Here is a 25,613-nt window from a genome sequence, read left to right as displayed (position 1 = left end):
ATCTTTGTTAGATGATGAGCAACTGATCTTTTGAAGCAATTGGCTTCACTGTAGATAAGTGTGGAGAAATGAAGGACCACTACATGATGTTTGGTGAGAAAGAGGCTTGAATTTCATTCAACTTTATTCAAGTTTGACATCAGAAGGTATCTCATGTGATTTACTACCAAACAAATCTGTTGGATAGCTGCATAAGACAATACACAATGCATAAGACAATGCAAGGCAATCCCTTTCTGTTCTTAGCTATCTTCTGGGGCCAAAACCTTTTAAGGCCTCTTTAGGACACATCCCCCCGAGAGGATTTTATGAGATTGCCCCTGCCCACTTATTCACAAATCCTGAGCCACTGTCTGGGCAAATGTACCAGCATAGCAAAGCATTATAAACCCCAGAATCACTATGCAGAAGGTTTAAAAATAAAAAAATAAAAAACCCTCAAACCTCCAAATTCAATTAACAAGCAAAAAAAAAAATCAATCCTAGTCCTGTCAAGTAAGAGCCAACTTTGTTTGAAGAGAAACAAATTAAAATTAACAGTGATCAACAGGGAAGGCATGCAGAAACAGAAGCCTAAAAAGGGTTCTCTCTGTGTTTACATACCAGACAGGGCTGGAATGAACAAAAAATTAGACTGTTCCTTTCTGATCTGCCCTTACTTTTGGATCATCCCAGCTCTTTGGTTCACACCTAGGCCAATTACGGGGAAGAATATCAACCAGCAGATGGGGAAAACTTCATAAGGAATGTGACAGACCTTGAAGCTCTTCCTTGAAGCTCTTCCCACGATCAAGAGAGAAGGGCTACCCTCTTTTGCAGGGAGGAAGCCCAAAAGTGCTTACCTCCCCGCAGACAATCCTCCTGGTCTCTGGCGCTCCCGTGCCCGGTTGCAGCTCACCCAGCAGCTCCAGGGATCAGGGAAGCACTGCCGCACAGCACCCTGCTCCCCGGAGCCCCAATAATGCACCGCGCGAGTGCGTGGTGCATTGCTGGGATCACCCCTTCCCCCTGAGTGTGCCTACAATCAATTTAACGAGGTTAACAGAACGCTCGCTCCGTTAACCTCATTTAAGGGAGTGGCTACTTTGGCAGGCTTGCCAGCATGGAGCTTCTGGGCCTGCCCTCAAGCCCGCTGGTTCTCACAAGCGAAACTGGGCTGGGCTCCCTTAGCTCAGTTTTGCTTGCTCATGAGAATAGCCTCCTTATTTATGCCACAGCCAATCATTCTTAGCGCTTGTTGGCAGTCCACAGGAACATAGGAAGTTGCCTTCTACAAAGTCAGACCATTGGTCCATCTAGTAGCTACGATGACAATGTCAACGACGATGACTAATGCTCACTCAGTATTGTCTGCACTGAGGAGAGGAGCTACCCTTCAATCTGTAATTCTACATCCCTGCGAATTTGCTTCAACTACATATCAAAATGGCTAGCATTACAATACTTAGTTGTCCTTGAGAGATGCTCTCTAAACTTTTATTTAACATTTTCAAAGGAGACAGGTGACTATGCAGCTTAAACTCCTAAGACTGTTTAAGAAGACATCACTCAGGGGTCAGCAGAATCTCTCTTGAAAAAAATCACCAAACACTTTCCATTAGAGGTGTGCACAAATCTTATTTTGCAATTTGATTCAAACTTGAATTGAATTGTAAAATAGATTGAGTCATCCAAACAGCAGCCATTGCCACTGCCAGCTGTTTCGATGAATCAACTCAAATTGATTCAAGCTATTTGAGTGATTTGGCCATAGGGAACAATGGGGAACTCAGATCACCCCCTTGTTCCCTATGGCCAAATCACTCAAATAACCCTTTTCCAATAAACCCATAGGATCCTAAGGGGGTAGGGGTGGGGAAAGGTTAAAAAAAATTTAAAATCACCTGCTTGCCCATTTCTTTGGGTGGTAGGTAGCACCCATCATGCTGTACCAGCCGCCCATTGTTCCCTATAGCTGAAACAAACAGAGTGCACAAATTTTGCAACCCTGCCTCAAAAACACTGCAGAACAGAAGCACACAGTCCCTCCCAATACAGAACACCATATCTTGCCAAACACACAGTCCAGAAATGGCCAGAAAAGAATCACTAACCAGCCATAGTGCCTGTGCTGCAGTAACATCATCCGCACAAGTTGCTCTCTCACACACAATTATGACTCCTTACATTACTTCCTAGCATTGAAACAGTTGCCACAGCAGGACTCTCAGCAGCCAGCAAGCATAGCCATAAGCTCAACTAGAAGAACGGCAAGACACCTGCTAATGCTCCCAATCAGGGGGAGTTGCCTGCACAGTGGGTGCATTTCCCACCACCTGGAATGGTTGGTTGTCCAAAGTGATCATCTCCAGTGGCCTAGATGATGAGATGAGGCTCTAGGTGATTAGATTGCTTGCCCATCGACTGCACCAACTGTGTAGGCAACTTTACCAGATTAGGAGCAGGAGCAGGTGCCTTGCCGCTAGTCAAGGACACACCAGGCCCATGGCTGCCAGCAGTAGCATGGTCCCCCAGGTGATGCTGTTGCAGGTGCAGCAGCATCCCCAATGTCATATGACACTTAAAGTCCTTAGCCCTGCTGACCTGTGGATGCAGGCAGCATGGTGTGAGTCACCATGGCAGAGCTCAAAGTGGTCCCACAACAGGCTGCTACCAGTCTGGGACCATTTTGGTGGTGGTGGTACTGGGACTCCTGTTTTGTTCTGGGGGCCGCCACCACCACCACTCTCCATCTAGGCCTGAGAAGGTCCAAGAAGCAGAAGTCGTTCCTGTTCCTCTTCAGTCTCAGCCAGAGAGGTCATACTGCCAAAGAGGATTGGGGAGGATGGAGAGAGCGATCTGGCCGGGTTAGCAGTGAACAACACCTCCTCCTCCACTGCCATGGGGAGAGCTTCTTCCCTGACACACACACACCCTGCCCCCAGTTTACCTCAGCCGCTACAGGCCACTGCACCATGAGGCCAGTCTCCTCCAGAAAGGAGAGCCTGTGCACAACATCAGTGGGGTCAACATGGGAAGCAAGTAGGCCCCTCTCACCATCGCCCACCATGACAAGCAGCATCACCCCTCTCTCTACCTGCCATTTTGCCCCTGGCTTTGCTAAGCCCTAACTTGCAGGGGGGGGGAGGAAGAGCTTTTAAAGGGGTGTGGGACTGGGGTGGTCTATTCATGCTCTGTGTTCCACAAACAGCACTGTCTATAGCACTGTGGTGCACACACAGAAACTACAAAAATGAAATCCCTCCAAATAAAGAAGCAAGCTTTATTTGGAGGGGTGGGCCTCCCTCCCCCTTTTTAGAGGACCAAGCACCAATGGGGCAAATCTAAGGGAAGGTAACACAAAGGACAGGGAATTACAGTGGCCTCTCTAACCCAAACCCACCCCTCCTGTCCTACAGTCCTATTAATACCTAGTCCCTCCCTTATCCAAACCAGGCCTGATTTAAAGAACTCTAAGTCCTATAACCTGACCAAGGTAGAGGAAGGGGGTCTCACCTTCTGGCTTCTGCTGGGGGCTTCCACCATCTTTGGCTGGAGTCTGCCAAGTGGTGCTGGAGGCACAGTGTTCCTTATAACAGGGATTCCCAGATGTTGTTGACTAGAACTCCCATGATCCCCAAGCAAAGATCATTGTAGTCAACAACATCTGGGAATCCCTGTTAGAGGGAACACTGCGCTTGGGTTGAGCAGACACTGGGACTTAACAGCTGGGGGGGGAGGGCAGGTGGGCACCAGTCAGGCACCCACCCACCTACTCAAACAAACAATCAAAAACAAACCCAAAAAAGAGAGAGCTGGGCACCAGAAAGAACACACCAGCCTATAAAAACTAAAAATGAATCCACAGACAGCATCAGCAAGTTCCAAACAGCACCCAGTTAAAGCCACTGGGGGCTGCTGGTACAATTAAAAACAAAACTAGAAAAAGAAAATAAAAGTTGTTGGCCCCGCAAGTTAAAAGGAAGAAGAAGAAGAGGAGGAAGAAGAAGAAGAAGAAGAAGAAGAACCTCAACACCATAGGGGCCTCAGAAATCACCACCAGCCAATTATAAAAAGCCACATTACTGGGAACAGCCTATATTCTGCGATGATATCTATAATAATAACAGCAACAACATTGATAATAAAATTCAGCCATCCCAGGTCCTTGGGAAGGAATCGATGTTTGGATAAAACAAACCAGTCAATAACACCTGTCTGACTGTGTAAATAAATACATAAATAAATAATAGAGACAGATAAGCCCCCCCCCTCTCTCTCTCCACTCGCCAGCCAGGCAGGCCCAGACCACCACCAGGAGGCTCTGCTCTCAGTAGTGCTGCTGCTGCTGCTGCAGTCTCTCTCTAATCCTTCTCTCTTGAGGCAGTCTCTCTCTGATCCTTCTCTCTCTTTGGGCCTCTCCCCGCTCTCTCCAGCCAATGGGGACACAGTTGCCCATGACAACACCTGATTTGAATGCCAACCAAGCCAACCAAGAAGCAAGGAGATCTCAAGCCAATCAGAAGCCAGTGCCAGTAAACCATCAGCAAGGGGGAAACAGCCCTCCAAAATGGTGCTTACCACCCAAATCACTCAAATCAATTTGAGGTTGAATCAGGGCTGATTCAATTGATTCAATTCAAATCAATTCAATTCAATTCAAATCTCTTTATTTCGGTCAGTGACCAATTCAAACTCAAATCAGGCCCATTATTTTAGAGGTGATTTTATTTGAGTTTGAATCAGTTAAATCACCCCAGTTCAAGCTTGAATCAATTCGACTCAAATCAATTTGCACATCTCTACTTTCCATCTTCTCAACAACAGGGAAACAGATGTGTCTGATCATAGCTATTTGCAAATATTATATCATTTTCTACCATAACTAAATTGCTAACCCTTGCTAACTTGGCAAAAAGGCACCTTTTAACGTGTTGATTCTCTTTTATTTAGCAGGGGGAGAGTAACTGGCCCTATCCACCCCAGCACAGTACCTCCAGTGACTGTTGCTGGTGTCTATCATATGTTTCTTTTTAGATTGTGAGCCCTTTGGGGACAGAGATCCATCTTATTTATTTGTTATTTCTCTGTGTAAACCACCCTGAGCCATTTTTGGAAGGACGGTATAGAAATTGAATGAATGAATGAATGAATGAATGAATGAATGAATGAATAAAATAAGCAGACTCAAAAGAGCCATGGCAAGGAATATGTTAAGACAAACATGACTGGCTACCTTGGTGCCCATTCACTGTCATCTCAGATGTATTTTAGAAAACAACTAAAACTGGATTTTGTAGATTAGTTTGTCTACAAAACTGGGTAGACTTAAGTAGACCCTATTCAGTACAAGATGGGCTCCATTCATTAGCAATCAAACTGAAAAGTACAGGATGAAAGCTAATGAGAATGATTTCCTTTATTGTAATATGTGTGGCCAGTTATTGAGGGGGTCACCCTTAATTAGGAGTACTGCTTCAGATAGGCTAGTACAAGTCCAAAAAAACAGATCCCAGACACCAGCTGGATTTAATTCATCAGTTTATTGTTATACCCTAAGTATTAGTTAAACTATAGTTCATTCACTCACACATGCATACTTACCAGCCCCACTTAAAGGTGATCAGTCTTTAATGGGGAGTTGGGAGAAGCTGGAGGCCCCACGATTTTCTGTGCTTCTCAGAGAAAAACTCTGTTGATGCCTGACTTTAAAAGGGTTGCCTGCCTTTGAAGCCATTTGCTGTTACATGTTTGCATCCGTCCTTATCTTATCCTTCTGATCCCAGGATCGACCATAGTCCTTGTTTTCGAGCAACTCCTTTGGCATATTTTATTTGGTTTTCCCTGGTCCTTTGGGGTCATCTGTATTTCTTTCCCAACATTTATCATGTTTTGGGGGCTGCTATATCCTTTGCTTACTCATGCATTCTTTCAGTCACACACAATTCATTTGTTTAAACAGAAGTAAATCATTCTATTATGTTTGCAGACAATCCTTTAAGTGGGAACAATTCCTCTTATCAACATCAATACTTCATTCAGTTGTACATGTAGGCTATAGAACTACAACATAAACAATCATTTTTAATCAAATAATTATACTAGCTGTATTATATGTCATATTTTCCTCAAGAACAAAATTTGCCATATGTCCAGGATTGGTCCAGGAATCAGACATCCTGTCCAGGATGTACGGAAAGTGTTGTCCTTAATAAGACAAGTCCAGGAATTTGAGTGGGAAGACTGCTTTAATGAATTTTACCCATTTTTCTGGTGCTTCTTTCCAGGCATTGTAGCTACATGTGTCCGTGTTTAAAAGCCCCATATGCTTACAATTTCTCTGGCATCAATGCTGCTGAATGGTTAGGTTGGCTCTCTGTATATGACTCAGTAAACCCCTTCTCTTCATTTCTTGATCATCTCTAGAGATAGAGATGTGTGGATCAGTAACTGGTTGAAGGACAGGAAACAGAGGGTAGAAATAAATGGACAATTTTCACAATGGAGGGAAGTGGGGTCACCCAGGGATCGGTACTGGGACCATTGCTCTTCAACTTGTTCATAAATGATCTAGAAGTTGGGGTAAGCAGTGAAGTGGCCAAATTTGCAGATGGCACTAAACTATTTAGGGTAGTAAAATCCACAACAGAAAAGAGCTTCAAAAAGTAGGCTTGTTCATTTCAATTTGGGCACAAATCGATTTGTGCCCAAAAATGGCAATTTCAGATGATCTGTCTACAAATCGAAACCAGAATTAGACCTCTAATAATTTTCATTTACAAACCAAAATGACCTCCTCTCCGATCCGAATTTTGTTTACTTCGGGAAACGCTTCGGAGCTCCATCAGCATTGCATTGCAAATTGTCCTTTTTGTCTCTCCACACTTCAGCAACCAGCAACTGACTGAGTGTTTGTCAGAAGGATTAGCAGAGCAGAAGATAAGATATGCAAAAAGGGACACAGCTTCTGAAGACATTTCCTTGGGCAATGGATATTTAGTTAAGAGAAATGAGCTGTATTGTGATGCAATTGTGTGATGAGCATGAAATGATGAAGCTGAGAGCAGCCAATTCATTCTCAACTCTAACAGTAACAATATCCGGAGCTTCCCACTCTGTCTGGGGGGTTGCTGGGAGTGCCTGGAGAGACTTCTTACAGCTCCCCCCCCTTTCTCCCTCTTTATTATTATGTGTGTAATGATTAAGATTCCACATGCCCTGTCCTGTTTGCATTTAAAATATTTAAGCCCTTGCAGAAAACAAAACAAAATGCCAACAAGGACACTGCAAGTCTCGTTCAAGGTATATGGGAGGCACAAGCTATTATGCTTGGTTAAAGCAAAAACTTGCTTTATACACTTGCTGGGTTATTATTAGCACACTGGAAAGTGTATAAGTGGAATATGGGGTGGGGGGAGGGTATAACATGATAGAGGAAGACATCCCAATTGACAGATTTTTAAATTTCAGATTTTCATTGGAAAGGAAAGAACTGAGTTTGCACCAGGAATATATATGCTGGTGTAGGGCACCATTTCCTCCTTACTACTGCATGTGTGGGTGAAGAGAGAGCTCCATTCATTGCCTGTTCCATCATCCTTTGCCCCTATCCTCCACCATTGACTCCACTTTCCCAGAAGAGCTGCCATTCTCCAGGATTTATGCCCTTGCTTAGCCTTGCTGACCAGCCTGCTGCGTCTCCCAGACTCCCATGGAATTGGCCTAAGGGCTGTTTTCTTAAGAATTGTTGAAGTTGGAGTGTCTTTGGGGCAGATTTGGGGCAGAAAGGGGTCTTCTGGGGCAAAACAGTGGGTTGGGAGAAAGTGCCCCAAGGGGTGCATGCCACCACCCAGATTTCAAAGGAATTGATCAAAGGGTTGATTTTTTTTGTGATTTTGGGAAGTTTGAGTGTCTTTAAGCTTTTCCCCCATAGGGAATAATGGTGGTTTCAGCAGCCCCATAACTGCACTTGGGGGGCACTGGTATGGTGCTGAGCAAGTGGTGGTGTAGTGCACAGAGGGTGTCAACCACCCCCCTGGATTGCTAACCCATTGGGGTACTGGGCTTCATTGTTTCTGAGGTGTTGAGTTTAGATTCTCTGGTAGCAAATGAGATTTTTAATGAAAAAACATGAATCAATTCTCATATGCTACCAGAGAATCTACTCTCAGAACACCTCTATAACAACAAAACCCTGTACTTCATGGGTTGGCATGTGGGTGGTTGGCACCCTATGTGCACCACACCACCACATGCTCTGGGCCACCCCAGTGCCCCCCAAGTGGAGTCATGGGACTGCAGAAACCTCCATTATACCCTATGAGGAAAATCTGAAAGACGTGTAATTTCATTAAATCTTTAAAAATCAGCCCTTTGCCAAATTCCTCTGAAAAAATTGTGGTAGCTTCCTTACACCAACTGGGCACTACCACCAACCACACTCCACTCTGGGCCACCCCTCCCCCCACGCGCATGAATCTATACTTTTCCTGAAACCTCCATTATGCCCTATGGGGGAAATCTGAAAGATGCGCAAACTTCAAAAATTCACCAAAAATCAGCTGTTTGCTGAATTCCTTTGAAATTTTTGTGGTAGCTTCCACTCACTGGGCACTATAACTCCCACCCACTCTTTTGGCCATGTGACCCATTTTAAAAATCTAAATTGATTTGGATTTGGATTTGGATTTGGATTAATTTGGATACAAAACAAAACTGGGGTGATTCAGAAACCTTAATTTCAGACAAAATACAAAATGGGGTTGATTTGGATTTGGTACAAATTGAAACAGAAAAAATACAAAATGCACAACCCTATCAAAAAGATCTCTCCAAACTGGGGGAATGGGTGATAAAATGGCAAATGCGGTTCAATGTAAGCAAGTGTAAAGTGATGCATATTGGGGCAAAAAACAACAACACCCAACTTCACATATACACTGATGGAATTTGAGCTGTTGGTGAGTGACCAGAAGCGAGATCTTGGGGTCATGGTGGACAGCTCATTGAAAGTGTTGACTCAGTGCACGGCAGCTGTGAAAAAGGACAATTCCATGCTAGGAATCATTAGGAAGGGTATTGAAAATAAAAATGCTAATATTATAATACCCTTATACAAATCTATGGTGCAGCCACATCTGGAGTACTCTGTACAGCTTTGGCCACCCTATCTTAAGAAGGATATTGTAGAACTGGCAAAGCAGCAGAAGAGGGCAACCAAGATGATCAGGGGCCTGGAGCCTTCCCTATAGCCTTCCTTATAAGGCTAGGCTATAGCATCTGGGACTCTTTATCTTGGAAAAGAGGCAACTAAGGGGATACATGATTGAGGTGTATACAATTATGCATGTAGTAGAGAGAGTGGACAGAGAGAAATTTTTCTCTCACACAAAACACTAGAATCAGGGGTCATCCCATGAAACTGAAGGTTGGGAAATTTAGGACTGACAAGAGGAAATACTTTTTTACACAGTGCACAATTAATCCAATTCTTTGCCATGGGATGTGTTGATGACCACCAGCTTGGGTGGCTTTAAAAGGGGTTTAGACAAATTCATGGAGGACAGATCTATCAATGGCTACTAGTCTGGTGGATGTGGGCCACCTCCAGCCTCAGAGGCACATTGCATCTCAATACCAGTTGCAGGGGAGCAACAGCAGGAGAGAGGGCATGCACATACCTCTTGCCTGTGGGCTCCCTAGAGGTATCTGGTGGGCCACTGTGTGAAACAGGATGCTGGACTAGATAGGGATGTGCATAAAACCAGTTCTCCCGGTTCGGTTCGGATCCGAACCGGGTCCGAACCGGACCAGGGTGGTTCGGTTTTGGTTTTGCCGAACCACCCCCCCGGTTCGGATCTGAACCGAACCGGTTCGGATCTCAAAAAATAGCTGGTTTGAAAGGGGACCTTGTGTTCTACCTGCCACCCAAATTTCAAGTCGATTGGACCTTCCTCTGATTTTTGGTGATTTTTTAAAGTTTTAGTGACTTTGGGGCAGTTCGGGGGCATAGCATGGGATCCGGGCAAAAGGAGTGGGGTGGGGTGGTAGTGCCTAATGGGTGCAGGCTACCACCCCAATTTCAGGGGGATTGGGCAAAGGGCTGATTTTTGGTAAATTTCTGAAAATTTCATGTCTTTGGGGCAGATTGGGGCAGATTGGGGCAGAATGTGGGGCCTGGGGCAGAATAGTGGGGTGTGGTGGTAGTGCCTAATGGGTGGATCTGCCCCAAAATTATGGTGAATAGAAAAGGTGTGAATTCTCATTCTATCATAGCAAATGAGATATTTTTCAATTAAACAACTCTCATGACCCCACTTTCACTTTTTCACACTTTCCTTTACTATGAATAATATGAGGAAGTAATCAATTTAGCACACTTCACCTTATGAAGACAAACCTCATACAAATAAATTCACCATAATTCACCCCTCTGCCCAATCACTCTTAAATTGGGGATGGGTGGTAGCCTCCACCCATTAGGCACTATCTACCAGCCCACCCCACTCCTTTGGGGCAGATCCACTTTCTGCCCCCAATCTGCCCCAAAGACACCCAAACTTCAAAAATTCTCAAAAAATCAGCCCTCTGCCCAATCCCCCTGAAATTGGGGTGGTAGCCTCCACCCATTAGGCACTACCACTCCACCACACTATTTTGGGGCAGATCCACTTTCTGCCCCCAAACTGCCCCCAAGTCACTAAAACTTCAAAAATTCTCAAAAAATCACCCCTTTGTCCAAACCCCCTGAAATTGGGGTGGTAGCCTCCACCCATTAGGCACTACCATCACACCCCACTATTCTGCCCCAGGCCCCACATTCTGCCCCAATATGCCCCAATATGCCCCAAAGATATGAAATTTTCAGAAATTTACCAAAAATCAGCCCTTTTCCCAATCCCCCTGAAATTGGGGTGGTAGCCTGCACCCATTAGGCACTACCACCCCACCCCACTCCTTTTGCCCAGATCCCATGCTATGCCCCCGAACTGCCCCAAAGTCACTAAAACTTTAAAAATTCACCAAAAATCAGCCCTTTGCCCAATCCCCCTGAAATTGGGGTGGTAGACTCTACCCATTGGGCACTACCACCCCACCCCAAGTTTTTGCCCCTGGGCCCCTTTTTACCCCCCCAAATCAATTCGGATTCGGATTCGGATTAAATCCGAATCCAAACCAAATCAAGGGTGATTCGGGTGACCCAGATTCGGGCACAAAACAGAACAGGGGTGATTCGCTTCGGGTCCGAGCCAAATCACCCGAAATCCCAAATTGCACACCCCTACTAAGCACACACACAGAGAAGAAGCAGGAGGCGGAGTGTGGATTCTATGATAGCATATTAGAGTGGATTGATGGTGTCTCATTGAAAATCTCATTTGCTATCATAGAATCCACACTCAATACCTCAGAAACAAGAGAACCCTGTACCCATGGGGGTGCCCCTACCAGAGATCCCTGTACCCCATGGGTTAGAAACCCATGGGGGTGGTTGGCACCCTATGTGCACTACACCACCACTTGCTCTGGGCCACCCCAGCACCCCCATGTGCACTTATAGGGCTGCTGAAAGCTCCATTATAACTTATTATGAGGAAAAACCTTAAAGACGCGTAAACTTCAAAAATCACTTAAAAATCACCTCTTTGCCCAATTCCTTTCAAATAATTCTGATAGCTTCCTTGCCCACCCTAGGAACTACCACCCACCACACTGAACTCTACGACACCCCTTTCCCCCCGACGTGAAGCTATACATTTGCTGCAATCCTAATTATTCTCTATGAGGAATTCAAAAACACTTAACAATTCACCAATAATCAGAGGAGTGTCCAATTGCCTTGAGATTTTTTGGGTGGTAGGCACCCATGCCTGTCTACCACCCACCCTGCTTTTGTGCTCCTAGGTCCTCCACAACAGGGGATATGGACTGGTTCGGGTCCCATTATACTCAATGAGAAAAATAATTAAAAATATTTCAAATATTCATAAAAAATCATAGGGGTGTCTGATTGCTTCAGGGTTTGCATGGTTGTTGGCACCCATGAGTGCTCCACAATAAGAAATAATGGCCTGGTTCGGGTCCCATTATATCCTATGAGAGAAAAATAAAAATATTTTTTCAAAAATTCATAAAAAATCGTACGAGTGTCCGATTGCTTTGGGGTTTGGGTGACAGGTACCCCTGGGTGCCAGCTACCATCTGACCAATTTTCAGCTTTCCGAACCGATCCGAACCGGTCCGAACCGGTTCGAAACGAACCACCCCCAGTTCGGTTCGGATTCGAACCGAACCAGGGGTGGTTCGGTTCGATCCGAACCTCCGGATCCGAACCGGTTCGCACATCCCTAGGACTAGATAGGGCTTGAGCCTGATCCAGCAGGGCTGTTTTTATGTTTTTATAGAGATGATCAAGAAATGCTGGTAGTGGGCCTCTACAGAATATGGACTGAGAAAGTCCCCTTTTCTCTAATGGCATTTTGGAGGTCCTACCTCTCTCTAGAGCATTCACTGCCTGATGCAGCACCTGCCGTCTTGTGAGGGCCTCTCTTGGGCAACAGGAAGCATCTCCTGTGTGGAGTAGGAAAAAGAAATGCAAGGAGCAACAGGCCTTAAAACATAACTGTCCTTTACTGTTACAACATGGAAGATGAAGCTCTGCAGAAGATCCACCCTCAACTACTGCTCCAAAAGGATATCCTAACCGTCTCTTGTGCAAAGAACACTACAAGGGGAAATGCCAAACTCCATTGCCAAGAACTCTTTCCAATCCCAGTTTTTTTTTTTTAAAAAAGATTTTTAACATTTGTCCTCCATCCCCCACTGTGTCCAGCAATGCTCTCCAGTGAGTATGGTAACCTTTAAATAGACATTTGCATTTACTATAGAATATGAAGCACAAGATTATATGTGATTATACAAGATTATATCCTCTGTATAAGAAAAATTAATGATATGAACAGGAGTGCTCAGCTTAATAATATGTTAAGGATTAGCAGAACCTTTGCTAGCTGAAATAATTCATGCCCTGTTATATTAATTCTTCAGAGAATTGATCTTTTGTATTTGTTCCAGGTGTATGGAGTAGTTCTATTCTACTGTTACAAAGGTGTATTATATTTCCAAAACCTAACTGATTAGAACTTCAAGTGGCCTGCAAACACTTGTCAGGTGCCTGATCAACTAAAACGACAGCAGCCAGTTTAAGCTAATCTTATGAATACCCTACATCTGTAGCTCTCAAACATACATCATACATCAGCTGTCCACACAAGGGAGATTTTTTGCATGCCTAATTAGCTGAGCATGCACATTTTTTGTTACTGAGCAAAAACAGGGGCATGTGTTTTGTGAACATCTTCCCCCTCCTGCAAAATATACCTTCTCTTTTTGGTGGTTTTTGGTTCCCTTTATGAAAGGGTTTTCAGCTGTTCGTGATAGGGCAGGGCAGATGTTAAGGTGGGATGTCTCCATTGCTTCTGAAGCAACCAAGATGGTGTCCCCCTGTCCTTATCCAGTCACACATATTTAGTTACAACAAAATGGGGAGGAGAATGTGCATTCAGATGTTTACCTGAATGCAGATGTTGATACTTTTATTACTGCAGTCAGTTGTGTAATTAGATGTACAGCAAGATACACATCCTATCTCTATTCTGTTGCAATTAGTCACACATTTCATGCAATTAGAGCTGAATCAGGACAAAATTGGTTCTATAAAAACCAGTAGAGCTATGCATTCATTTATGAATGTATGAAAAAAACAAATCAGATAGGGCTCACTCAGTACATTTTTCCTTTGTTCCAAAACAAACATTTGAAATTACACATGAAGGTCCAATTGGCACATGCCATTTGTTTCGTTCATAACACATAGGAATATAGGAGCATAGGAAGTTGCCATATACTGAATCAGACCATAGGTCCATCTAGCTCAGTATTGTCTACACAGACTGGCAGTGGCTTCTCCAAGGTTGCAGGCAGGAGTCTCTCTCAACCCTATCTTGGAGATGCCAGGGAGGGAACTTGAAACCTTCTGCGCTTCCCAGAGCGGCTTCATCCAGGGGCGTAACGATAGGGGGGCAGGCAGGGCACGTGCCCTGGGTGCCACTCTGGTGGGCCACGTGGGGGGGGCCCAAAAAGTGGAATGCCCCCCGACCCCCCCGGATCGCACGGCGGTGGCGGATCGCCGAGTGTGGCGGTGGCGGCGGATCGCCGAGTGCACAAGAGCAACACCGAGGCCTGCCGTCTGGCCTGGCGTCGCTTCCCAACTGCGCAGGCGCGCCTGCGCAGTTGATTCTATGAACTGTGCAGGTGCGCCTGTGCAGTTGGGAAGCAATGCCAGGCCAGACGGCAGGCCTCGGCGTCGCTCTGCTGCACTCGGCGATCCGCCGCCGCCGCACTTGGCGGGATCGCTGCCCGCCACCACCGCTCTCGGCGATCCGCCGCCGCCCGCCAACGCCATGCAATCTGCCGCCGCCCACCAACGCCACGCTCAGGGGGCACCAGCGCAGGTATGTGGGGGCCTGGGGGGCAGGGGGCGCAATTTTGGGGGCAGAGCTTGCCCTGGGCGCCATTTCCCCCCGTTACACCACTGGCTTCATCCCCTGAGGGGAATATCTTACAGTGCTCAGACATCATCATATGCAACCTGGGAGGACCCTGCTTAGCTAAGGGGACAAGTCATGCTTGCTACCACAAGACCCAGTAACCCCATTTACTTGTGGTAAGGGTGGGCTTATATTGTAGTGCAGCAGCCATGAGAACTTAAAAAAAACAATTTTCCCCCTACACTTTAAACAGGCAGCAGCAACAATCATTTCCCCCCAGTAAGTTCTGATTCTGCCCTCCAAGGGTTTCCAAGAGGAATTAATAGTGACCACCAATGCAAGACACCATGTTTTTTGAGACAGCCACTATTTCCTCCCTCACAATTCCCCACAAAGATGCTACAGCTGGGGCAATGTGGAGAGAGCAGAATGGCAGCCATTGGGAAAGGTGTTCTGCTGCCACCTGTTTAAAGTGTAGAAAAAGTAAAAGAGGAAAGAAAAGAAAGCCCAGCACTGATGCCACGCTAGAAGTAAGATCCTCCTACAGGTATGACAATGACTGGGGTAATGAAATTGATATGAATATGATATGAACAAATGAATAATGACACAAATGACAGGTTTAATAATGATAATGAACAGCATAAAGAAACCATTTTTCTCGTACCCCCCTTAAAAAATAACTGTGTGAAGAAGAGATAGTTGGCTCTTCTGTTACCATAGCAACAAGAGAAGTCAACATACTCTAAGCTGCATGGTACTTTATATTGACACCTTCAGTCACCATGGAAACAGCTGTTTCTAAATCTATCCCCTTCAGTATTGTTGGATGGAAGGCATGGTTTCAAGAAGATGTGACTGATCTGATTGGCCTGTTTATGATCAGTACCATTTACACACGGTTCTGACACATTTGTCTGCTTTTGAGATTTCATATCAGGGTTATTCAGAGAAAGAACAGAAAGCACTGAGTCAAACCCAGGGTATTTGGGCTCCAGAATGCTTTTGGAAAAGTCATCTGAAATGCTGCTCTGTCATCATGAGTAGTACAAACTACAGTCCTTTGTAAAAAGAGAGATGCCGGGATTAAAGCTGCCTAAATTACAGATATGTGTGGGTTAGTTGTTGTTAGTCAGTAGCAAGGGGAAAGCACTCTGCACATGCTCAAAGGCATTGCTGCTCTGGTGTTCAAAACAGGTTCCAAAGCTAAGCCTTGAGAAGCCCGATCTCATATTAGAAGCCGAGGATCTGTCTCAACCCCCTTTTGGAATTCAGGCGCTTCCATGACTGCTTCACCATGACTCATTCTGTCAGCCTGCATAGAAAATAAGTGGCTGAGGTCTCAGGTTGTCACTGTTAAATATGTGAGCGCAGTAGCACACAGCAGACCTCTTCTAATAAATCAGCCATTTTTATTGCTTACAAATTTACTGGCGAGAGGAAAAAAAGGTTGAAAACTTTTACTGCTTGGGACTGCCTCTAACAATAGTGGATCTGGGCCTAGGATTGTTCAGGTCCTTGAATAAATCATACAGGCCTTACCATTCACACAGGCTTCTGCTGCAAAACTAAAACTGCCCCCCTAGTTCTATCACATGGCCTTCTCATCCTAAGGTCTCCTGGCTTGCCTCTTAGTTGGGGCACACAACAGCCATGAACCCTCCCCTAAGTCTAGGAAAGGGAATGGTAGTCAGGAATAAGTATTGGTGGCAGGAGGCCTCTAGGGCCCAGCATGCTCCAGTGACATCTGCAAGAGTGCAATGTGGAATGAGGCTACACTAAAACAAATTATTTCCGAGTGTCATTTGGATGAGGGGGTTTAGGGAAAAGCATTCCCCCCCCCTTTCATTTGTTTGTTCTTCTAGTTTGCTCTGTCCTGCTCCTGCATTCCTGCTTAACAAGGATAATTTCTAAAAGAAATGCTGGAATTGCACCATGCACACATTTCCACAGCTTTCAGTTCCTTTAATTCATTAGCAACTCCCCCATGGATGCATATTCATAGATAAAACACTGTTTTTAAAAAGCAGTAAAAGACAACATCAAAATCCTCTTTGTGTGGTATTTCATACAATGATCACACACCACAGAAAAAGAATCTGATACAACATAAATACATCAAGTTTGCCTTTTTGTGCTGCTTTATCAGTATACACAAGTGCATATACACATTACGTAAAGCCCCAAACCATTCATAGCTGGCCCAGCCAGTTCTTCAGGAGGTCAGTGGGGGAGTTGGAGGAGCCCCCACCACTGCCACCTGCAAGACCACAGGTACCCTTTCTCTACACACACACACACCGGAAAAATGGCTGTCAGCTCTGTACAAAAAGATGTGTGAATCCTCTTTGACAAATGGAGTTAATGCAAAAACCTTTTGTAGAGTCATATAAGCAAGAACATTTCTATAGATGTGAGTTATTGTCATAGAATTGTCATGCCTTAGAACTGTAGTGAAATGTGTTGGAGATAAGTACAGGTTGAGTATCCCTAATCCATACATCCGAAATCCAGAATGCTCCAAAATCCGGAAACCATCACGGCGTGCGCCCGCCCGCAACATTATTGCATTGGAAATTTTCTCGCAATTCGTTTTCATTACATTTACAGCAACCTATAGTTATCGTAAATTCAATGCTTATTTGTTTTTATACTTCAAATAAAACCTAAAATAAAAATAAAAATACAGTGTATAGTAACCTTTCGTGTTTAGACTTAGATCCCATGCTCAAGATATCTCATTACAGTATGCAAATATTCCCAAATCCAGAAAAGTCCGAAATCCAGAACACTTCTGGTTCCAAGCAGTTCGGATAAGGGATACTCAACCAGTAATATTTAAAGTTTGAGCCTGGGGTGCCCAAACCTCTAAGGGTTTATGGGCAGGCTACTTCAGTATATATAGCAGAGTATTTCAAGAGCTAGCTCACTTCCATTACAGCAGAAGCTAACAGAAGCTCAGGGGCAACAGCTTGTAAATGATAAGCATGGAGATTGATTTAAGGTTAAACTAATCTACTTCTTAAAGAACTACATGATGATAGCATGATGATGATAGGAAAGACCTATACCCTAGCTGCCAGACATATGGTGGTCAAAGAGAGACCTATAGAAGCATTCTGGGAAGAAGGAGGCGGAGGAGGTCACTCCCAGGAAGTTCTTGAGTACATTCTATCAATTGAGGGGTCACAGAAGCAGAGAAAAACAGGAAAGAGAAGGGAGACCTTAATTGACTGTCTCTACTCCCAATGCCCCTAGTGGTCAGGATTATCTGTACAAAAGGTCTATGCCATCTGGACAGGGGCATAGCTAGCCCGCCAGTGGCCTGTGTGCAGCCACGGCGGGTGCCCCAATAGCCCCACCCCCTGCATCTGATGTCAGACACAGGGGATAGCCACGCCCCCGCATCTGATGTCAGACGCGGGGGGAGTGGTCTGGCTCCCAAACGGAACCTTGAGGCTCCGTTCGGGAGAAGCAGCTTAACTGCTGAAGGGGCCGCGCAGCCACTTCGGCAGTTAGACGAAGGCTGGTGCTGCGTTCGCAGCGCAGCCCAGGAGCGCCTCTTCCCTGCAGGGAAGAGCCGCTTCTGGGCTGCGTTGCGAACACAACACCAGTCTCAGCGGCCCCTGCTCGGAAGCTAAACTACCGCCCCCGTGTCTGACGTCAGACGCAGGGGGCGTGTCAGGGCCGCGAATGGCGGCTCCTGATTGGGCATGGCCTGGGTTCTTTGAACCCGTTCGCCCAATTATAGCTCCGCCCCTGCATCTGGAGCTGGCTCTCCAACAAAATGCATGTACTGCAAACTCTCTGCTGACCATTGTGCATCATGTGATGTCCCAATACAGATTTAACATGTAGATTTCTTGCTTTAGTCTGCTAGCATTTTGTTAATTTGGGTTTTTTTAAAATGTATTTAGGGTCCAGACTGTTATAAAGATAGTATGGTGCTAGGTGTACCTAATAACCAAATGGCCTCTTTGGCCTCTCACTTGTTTAGCTTAATAAGCATGAAAAAGCACAAATTTGTCAATGTGCTTTTTCATATTCAGTGAAGTTAGTTCACTGACATCATTTACCACAGGGACATCCTACTCTTGTCAGAGCACATAAAATGCATTTGAATTTAATTTTCCATAAAAGAACATACACCCCCAAGGTCATGAGTCACACTTTTATAATCTAGTCTGCATGTTTCCTACACATATCTACAATGATAAGGTTAATGGAGGAATGCTGGGGTTTTTGTGGAGGATAATGTCTGCTTACCATCTCAGAACGTTGCCAGCTAAGACTTGAAGAATGCAAATTTTAACAAAATCATACGCCCAACTTCCTTTCTCTCCTTCCCCACCTCATAATAATGATTCTACATGCTATGTTTTATTACTATTATTATTTCATACAGGCTAATCAAACTAGAAATTCATTCTGCAATGCTTCCTGATGTTTGTCCTGCCACCAGTTCAGTAAGCATGCTGCCCATTTCTTCAACTAGGCAGTTACAATCAAGATGTTCATGTTCATGCAGCACTGACCTGTATTGAACCCTGCCTGAGTTGATGTATCTTTCCAATCTGATCTCAGTCCATGACTTACTCTTTCAGTGTGGTTTTTAGTCATTAATGTACTTAGGTTGGTCTGATGTGATCAGTGCTCATTCTAGGATGTTATGGGTCCTTGAGCCCATTGAATTGGAAGAGGAATTTTCTCACATTGCTGCTTACCTTCTTGGTTGTGAAGTGCAAAAGAAAAATGACAATGCTACTGGGGCAATGGATCCTTTGCCGGTGTGAGGAGTAGAGACAGACCAATCTCACCACCCTCTGGAACCAGCACTGGACATGGATGTTGTTAGACAAGTGTCTTTTCTATTGAGACCTAGAGATTTCGACATGCAGCTCAAAAGCATATTACATAGTGGAAGGAAACCTATAAAATACACATACAAAATAGGGCAAACTGACTGGAAGCTAGTGCTTCTAAACCATGGTTCTCATTTCAACAACATGGAAACTTGTTTATATTGCCATATTACAAGTCCTGCTAACTGGGCAAAGACACACTTTTGAAAGTGGTGGTTCTCTTTATATTAAGCAGGGGGGAAGCAACTGACCCTCTTCAACCTCAGCACAGCATCCCTCCACTGGCTGTTGCTGGTGAAAACTTGGTGTTTTCTTTTTAGTTTGTGAGCCCTTTGGAGTCTAGGAACCATCCTCTCCCTCTCTCTCTCTCTCTCTCTCTCTGTGTGTGTGTGTGTGTGTAAACTACTCTGAGAGGTTTGTGGTGGTTGTTGAGAAGTGGTATATATTGTTGTTCAGTAGTAGTATTCGTAACAGTAGTAGCAGCAGCAATAGGCCTCCGGAAAAATATATGTAGGCCTCCAGCAGAAGAGGGTCCCTTCCACTTGAAACCAAGTCTGGAGAACACCCAACACTCTTACTCCCTTGCCATGACTTGTAATCCTTGAAGAGCTGAATCCACTGCCATTGTCGGCAGCACCATACTTGCTCCCAGCACAGACACCATTCAGTTACTACACAATAATAGTACACTCATACTCATTTTCTCAGGGTAAACAAGCACCAAGAGAAACAGGGAGATTACATGGGGCAAGCTGGTGGTTGGGGCAGCCCACCTCTCTCTTCTCCCCAATGTCAGAAACAGGCAACACATGATGCCCCATGCTTACCAACAACCCTAGAAATGATGTGGATTTGGGTATATCATTTGGGATATAGAAATGATAGATTTGCAAAGAGGCACCGTTACAAGGAAAAAGAGCAGCAAATGCAGATTTGCTTCCCATTACAAGAAGCTCTGTGTGCTAAATATGGCATGACATTGTGAGTGTGATACCATCCTAATACTCTACACCGAGCAAGCCTGTGTGGGGCTGTGTCACTTTTGGCACCACATTTTTGACACTGAAGTCCATGTAGAGAACCGTAGCAAAGCTAGTGAGTCAAGTATGTTTGGTTTGAGAAATGAAGGTAGGACACAATAACAGTGTGAAAATATCCAAATGAAAAGGGTACTACATGAGAGGTTGAATCAGCAGCACTGTAAAGGTCTATAGCAGGAGCATTTCACTGAAGAAGATTTACTGTAAAACATTCAAGAACTGTTTGAAAGAGACATCTTACACAGTACTTAATAGAGACCAATATTTCTGAAAAATATTTCTGATTTTTAAGTATCTTCTACAACTTTTTGTGCAGCAGATTTGACCAGAAGTCGATGTAGGGCCAAGCAATACACACCATGTATGTATTTATTTATTTTTTGCCTTGCGAGCAGCCATTAGGGAGCCCAGTTGTAATTGGGACTATAACAGTGAGGGCAGATTAGTCATACCCTGTTGCATAATGGAAAATAGGGTCAGCAGCAGGGATTAGCACAGTTGGGAAGCTGCTGCGATCCCAATACCCTCAGCAAGTTCCACTGTTGGTTCTGAAGACCGCTTCGCTGCCCTTAGCCTTTGTATGGTGGAGGCAGAGTTTCTCTGTCAGTGCCCAGCCTGGGAGGCAGAGGGGGAGCATGGGCAGTTTGCCGAGGCACCATGGAACCGGAACTGACACCGTGAAGTTCTGTTGGTCTCAGGGGGCAGCATATGTGCTCATATTGTACTTTCTTTTTTCCTCTTTATAGCTAATAGCACCTTGGGAGGAGAGGCAGATTTCCACTGGGGAAATGGCATGGAGAGAGGGACTTTAAAAACTCTCCCCTAATATCGTTATGGTCTTGAGCTGGTCTTGTGGTAGCAAGCAGGCATGGTCATCTTTGCTAAGCAGGGCCTACCCTGGTTTGCATTTGAATGGGAGACTACATGTGAGTAATATAAGCCATTCCCCTCAAGGTATGGGAAGCGCATCTGTTTGCTTGCATGCAGAAGGTTCCAGGTTCCCTCCCTGGCAGCATCTCCAAGATAGGGCTGAGAAAGACTCCTGCCTGCAACCTTGGAGAAGCCACTGCCAGTCTGTGTAGACAATACTGAGCTAGATGGACCAATGAACTGACTCAGTATAAGGCAGCTTCCTGTGTTCCAATCCAAATGCCCCTCCTCAATCCCAACTGCTTTTAAGACTTTTTTTTTTTAATTTAAGGATAATGGGAGCTCCAGTTTCAGATTTCCAGAATCACATGTAATTTGTCCCTTGAACATCAACTCTGAGATGCTTAGCATACTCAAAGACAACATTGCTTTATTAACTGAGTAGCTAAGGCCTGTTGTTGACTGGGCAAAGTCATTTTGCGTAAATCACACTGCTAGAAATGAAAGCCAGGCGGCCCTCTTAATATTGTGGGGGCAACATTAGCAGAAACTGCATATTGTAGTGGTTTATTTAACCCTGCAAAATGGGGTTAGATTCCTTAGCTAAACAATCCACTATCAAGGCAAGAGTAGATGGTGTGGCCTGGTGCAGCAAGAGTGGATGGTGAAGCTTTTCGTGCTATTTATTTAAATCTCCCCATGCACTAGCTGAGAAACAGGGAGAGTGGTTATTTCAACTGTATGCCAGTTTAGTGGAGGGGGTGGTGGTGGTAGTAAAGAAACATAACCCAAATTACCCCTGCAATAACTAAATTGGCAGACAGGGAAGTGGTCCACGAATGGGCAAAACACTATTCAGGGGCCACCTGTGTATGTCATATAATGTTTTATTAAAGCGCTTGCAAAAAGGAAGTAAAAGAACACTTTGGAATTTGTAGGATTTCAACTCCAAACATTATTGCTTTTATTAAATAATAACCATATATGGTAAATTTGACTCTGAATTTGAGAAAGAGCTTCTGCTTTTGTTGGGCATGTCATCATTTTGGAATTATGGATCGGATTAGTGGGTGTTAAAAATCTGTTGAGAACAATAATAATAAAATATAATTATATTCATATTGAAGCTATTCTCACGACCACACAAAACCAGGCTGAGGGAGCCCAGCCCAGTTTTGTGTGGTCGTGTGTAGCACCGGGAGCCACATGGCTCCTGGCTGCTAGCCCTGCCGTGCTAAATGCACACACACACACACACACCCAGTTAAACAAGGTTAGAGGAGCAAGCACTCCGCTAACCCCATTTGATTGAACATGAGTCGCCACAGCATGGATCCGTGCCATGGCGACTTGCGAGGAGACCCCCAACAGGGAGGCTACCATGAGCCTCCCAGCCTTGGGGGGGGGTCTCCCCAGAATGCCCTGCGCATTCATGCATGTCATCCTGGGACTTCTGGGGGCCAGTCGACCCACCGATCCCTGCTGCCCCTACCGGCTCCATGACAGATTCAGTAATCATGTGGGTGGCAATCCGGCCTCCCAGGGCTAAGCGCAGGATCACCTGTGGGGATTGCAAGTCAAGCCCGCTCTCCACGCAGAACCCTCCTCGGTTCTAAGCACTGCTCGTGTGTAGAGACTCTATATATATATCTTTCCCCAAGCATATTCTGGTGTAAAAAAATAGTGCATTCCACTAATTTAAGTGACAGAGTTGTTAATGTAAAATTTGGTATCTGTAGATAATCGGGAAGTGTGATATTCAGAATGTCTTCCAAAAAAACCCTCAAACTGTTTTAATTTTTACTGAACATATCCCAGTGTAAACAAAAAATGGTGAATTCCACCCATTTCAGTGGCAGGATTGTGTATGCAAAATTTGTTATCTGTAGGTCTTCAGGAAGTATGACTTTGTTTCACACAAACCAAACCAACCAACCAATTCTTCAAAATATTTAGTAGATATTTAACAAGGTAGAGCCAAATAAAACCTCAATAATGAATGAGATGATATAAAAAGCCTTTCTAATTCCAATTTCTATTACTTTCTGCATGTAACAGTTAAAACACTTTCTCCATTTCCTCCCTGCGGTTTCTGTTCTCTCTGTGCAACCACTAACTCATTCCCCTGATTACACAACAGAAGCAACCCATTAAAGTTTTAGCATGTCTTGAGACCTTGTTCTATCAAGAGGATTATATGTGTATCTCTCCCTTATGAACTGTCAGAAGCAAGGGGAAAAAAGGTTAATTTCATTGCACCAGCTGGTATAGTTTAGACAAGTTATTCTAATATAAAAATAAGTACAAATACATTTGTCATCCATACACAAACACTTTTATAGTCTTCTGAATCATCAGAAGTAGAACTATTTAACTGTCAACCCAATATCACTGAGCAGATATTATACATAGATATATCAACTGAGTCATAGACAAATAGCAGGTTTATGCAGTAGTTAAGTGCATGGATCCAAGAGAAATGTTTAAGCAGATGTGCAAACCAATAGGTTTTTGAATCGTAACTGATTGTCATATTAGTTGCAAAATGCAAACCAGCTTCTGGTTTACATTTTGCAACTTAAAGATTGTTCAGTATCTCTTGTTGTTTCTGCTTTTAACTTTTTATTGAAAATTTCAAGTGCATACAAAACATCAGATGCTCATATTGTTCGCTCTTTGTTCATGTCGGGTTGTTATGTTTGACCAAAGCACAGCATAATTTAATGTCTGATAATTTTCGCTGGCATTTCTTTTTATTATTATCACTAGTGTTTTTAAGCACGTTAAAATAACAGGCGCTAGTTGGGTTACGTTTTTCCCCTCAACTCCACCCGGCTCCTCCCTGTTGCCCTCCCCCCTCCCCCCTTTCTCACTCCCTCTTGCCCTCCCCCCTCCCCTGCCCCACTCCCTCTTGCCCTCCCCCCTCCCCCTTGCCCCACTCCCTCTTGCCCTTGCCCCTCCCCCCTGCCCCACTCCCTCTTGCCCCTCCCCCCTGCCCCACTCCCTCTTGCCCCTCCCCCCTGCCCCACTCCCTCTTGCCCCTCCCCCCTGCCCCACTCCCTCTTGCCCCTCCCCCTGCTCTTTATCCCCCCCCCCTGTATTTTTTTTCTTACCGGCCTGCCGCTCCTCCTCCCGGGCAGCAAACAGTTTACTTTGGAAGCGGCAGCAAAGCAGCAGCAGGAGGCAGTGACTGGGTCCGATGCCGGCCGTGGCAGGTCCGCCACACCACGCTGCCTGCCATGGCCGCTGCCACCGCTTGTTCATCGTTGGGGGCGGCTGCCGGACAGCCACCTCTCCCCCCATTCCCACCTTCAGCCCCTGGTATCGGGGTCCACTGCGGGCTGCCCGTCCGCTGCTGGGCCAGCCCCGCAATCACCAACCGTAGCTTCAGCCGGGAGTAGAGTTGCAAAAGGATAAGGATGGGGGGGGGGAGTGCTGGTCTACTTCTACTGGTCCTGTCGCCGCTCACTTTTCCTTCTCTAGGCTGGAGCCGCTATTGGCGCCATTTTGTTTCCGCCGCTGCGGTCGGGCCGGTCTCTTCTCCCCGCTCTCATCTCCCTGCCGCTGCTGTTTTTTATTCCCGCCACTGCCGTCTCTGCCCTCCTGGTCCCCCCACGGGCCCGTATTTCCCCCCCTCTCTTTTCTCCCCACCATTCCCCCCCCTGCTGCCGCCTCTGCCCTCCCGGTTCACCCGCTGCCGCCTCTGCCCTCCCGGTCCCCCCGCTGCTGCTTCTGCCCTCCCCGTAGGCAACATGGCCACCCGTGTCCCTGCAGCCATATCTTTCTCGGACGTTCTGGGCATGCACTCCGTGCATGCCCAGAACGGCCGAGAAAGACACGGGCAGGGACACGGGATCACACTCAAGCTCTTTATTATAGAGGATTATTATTAATAGTTTATGATTCAGTTCATAAAATCTAAAAATAAAAGGAGAGAAGTTAGGTCATAAAGATAATAATGTTTTTGTTACTGATTAAGTTTTGTCTGATGTAATCAGTTACAAAAACATTATTATCTTCACAAATCAAACTTAACACTAATTTTCACTGGCATTTCTGAATATTTGAATGTATTGCCTGGTCTGATGAGACAATGTAGAGATGTTTCTGTGGGATAAAATTGGATGTTGAGGCTAAAGCTTCAATCATGTGCACACTTACCTAGGAGTAAATCCTTCTGGTTTGATCTGTTTGTGAGATGGTGTTTGGCGAGAAATGGACAGTGGCAGTTCTCTGTGTCTCTGTGGAATATTTCTTGGTGATTGCTGTGATGACCTTCATGTCTGGCCTTGGACTAATTTGTGCTTCACTCA

The sequence above is a fragment of the Hemicordylus capensis genome, chromosome 5 (genome assembly GCF_027244095.1).
Source record: "Hemicordylus capensis ecotype Gifberg chromosome 5, rHemCap1.1.pri, whole genome shotgun sequence".
Lineage (NCBI taxonomy): Eukaryota > Metazoa > Chordata > Lepidosauria > Squamata > Cordylidae > Hemicordylus > Hemicordylus capensis.
This window is presented reverse-complemented; position numbering follows the sequence as displayed.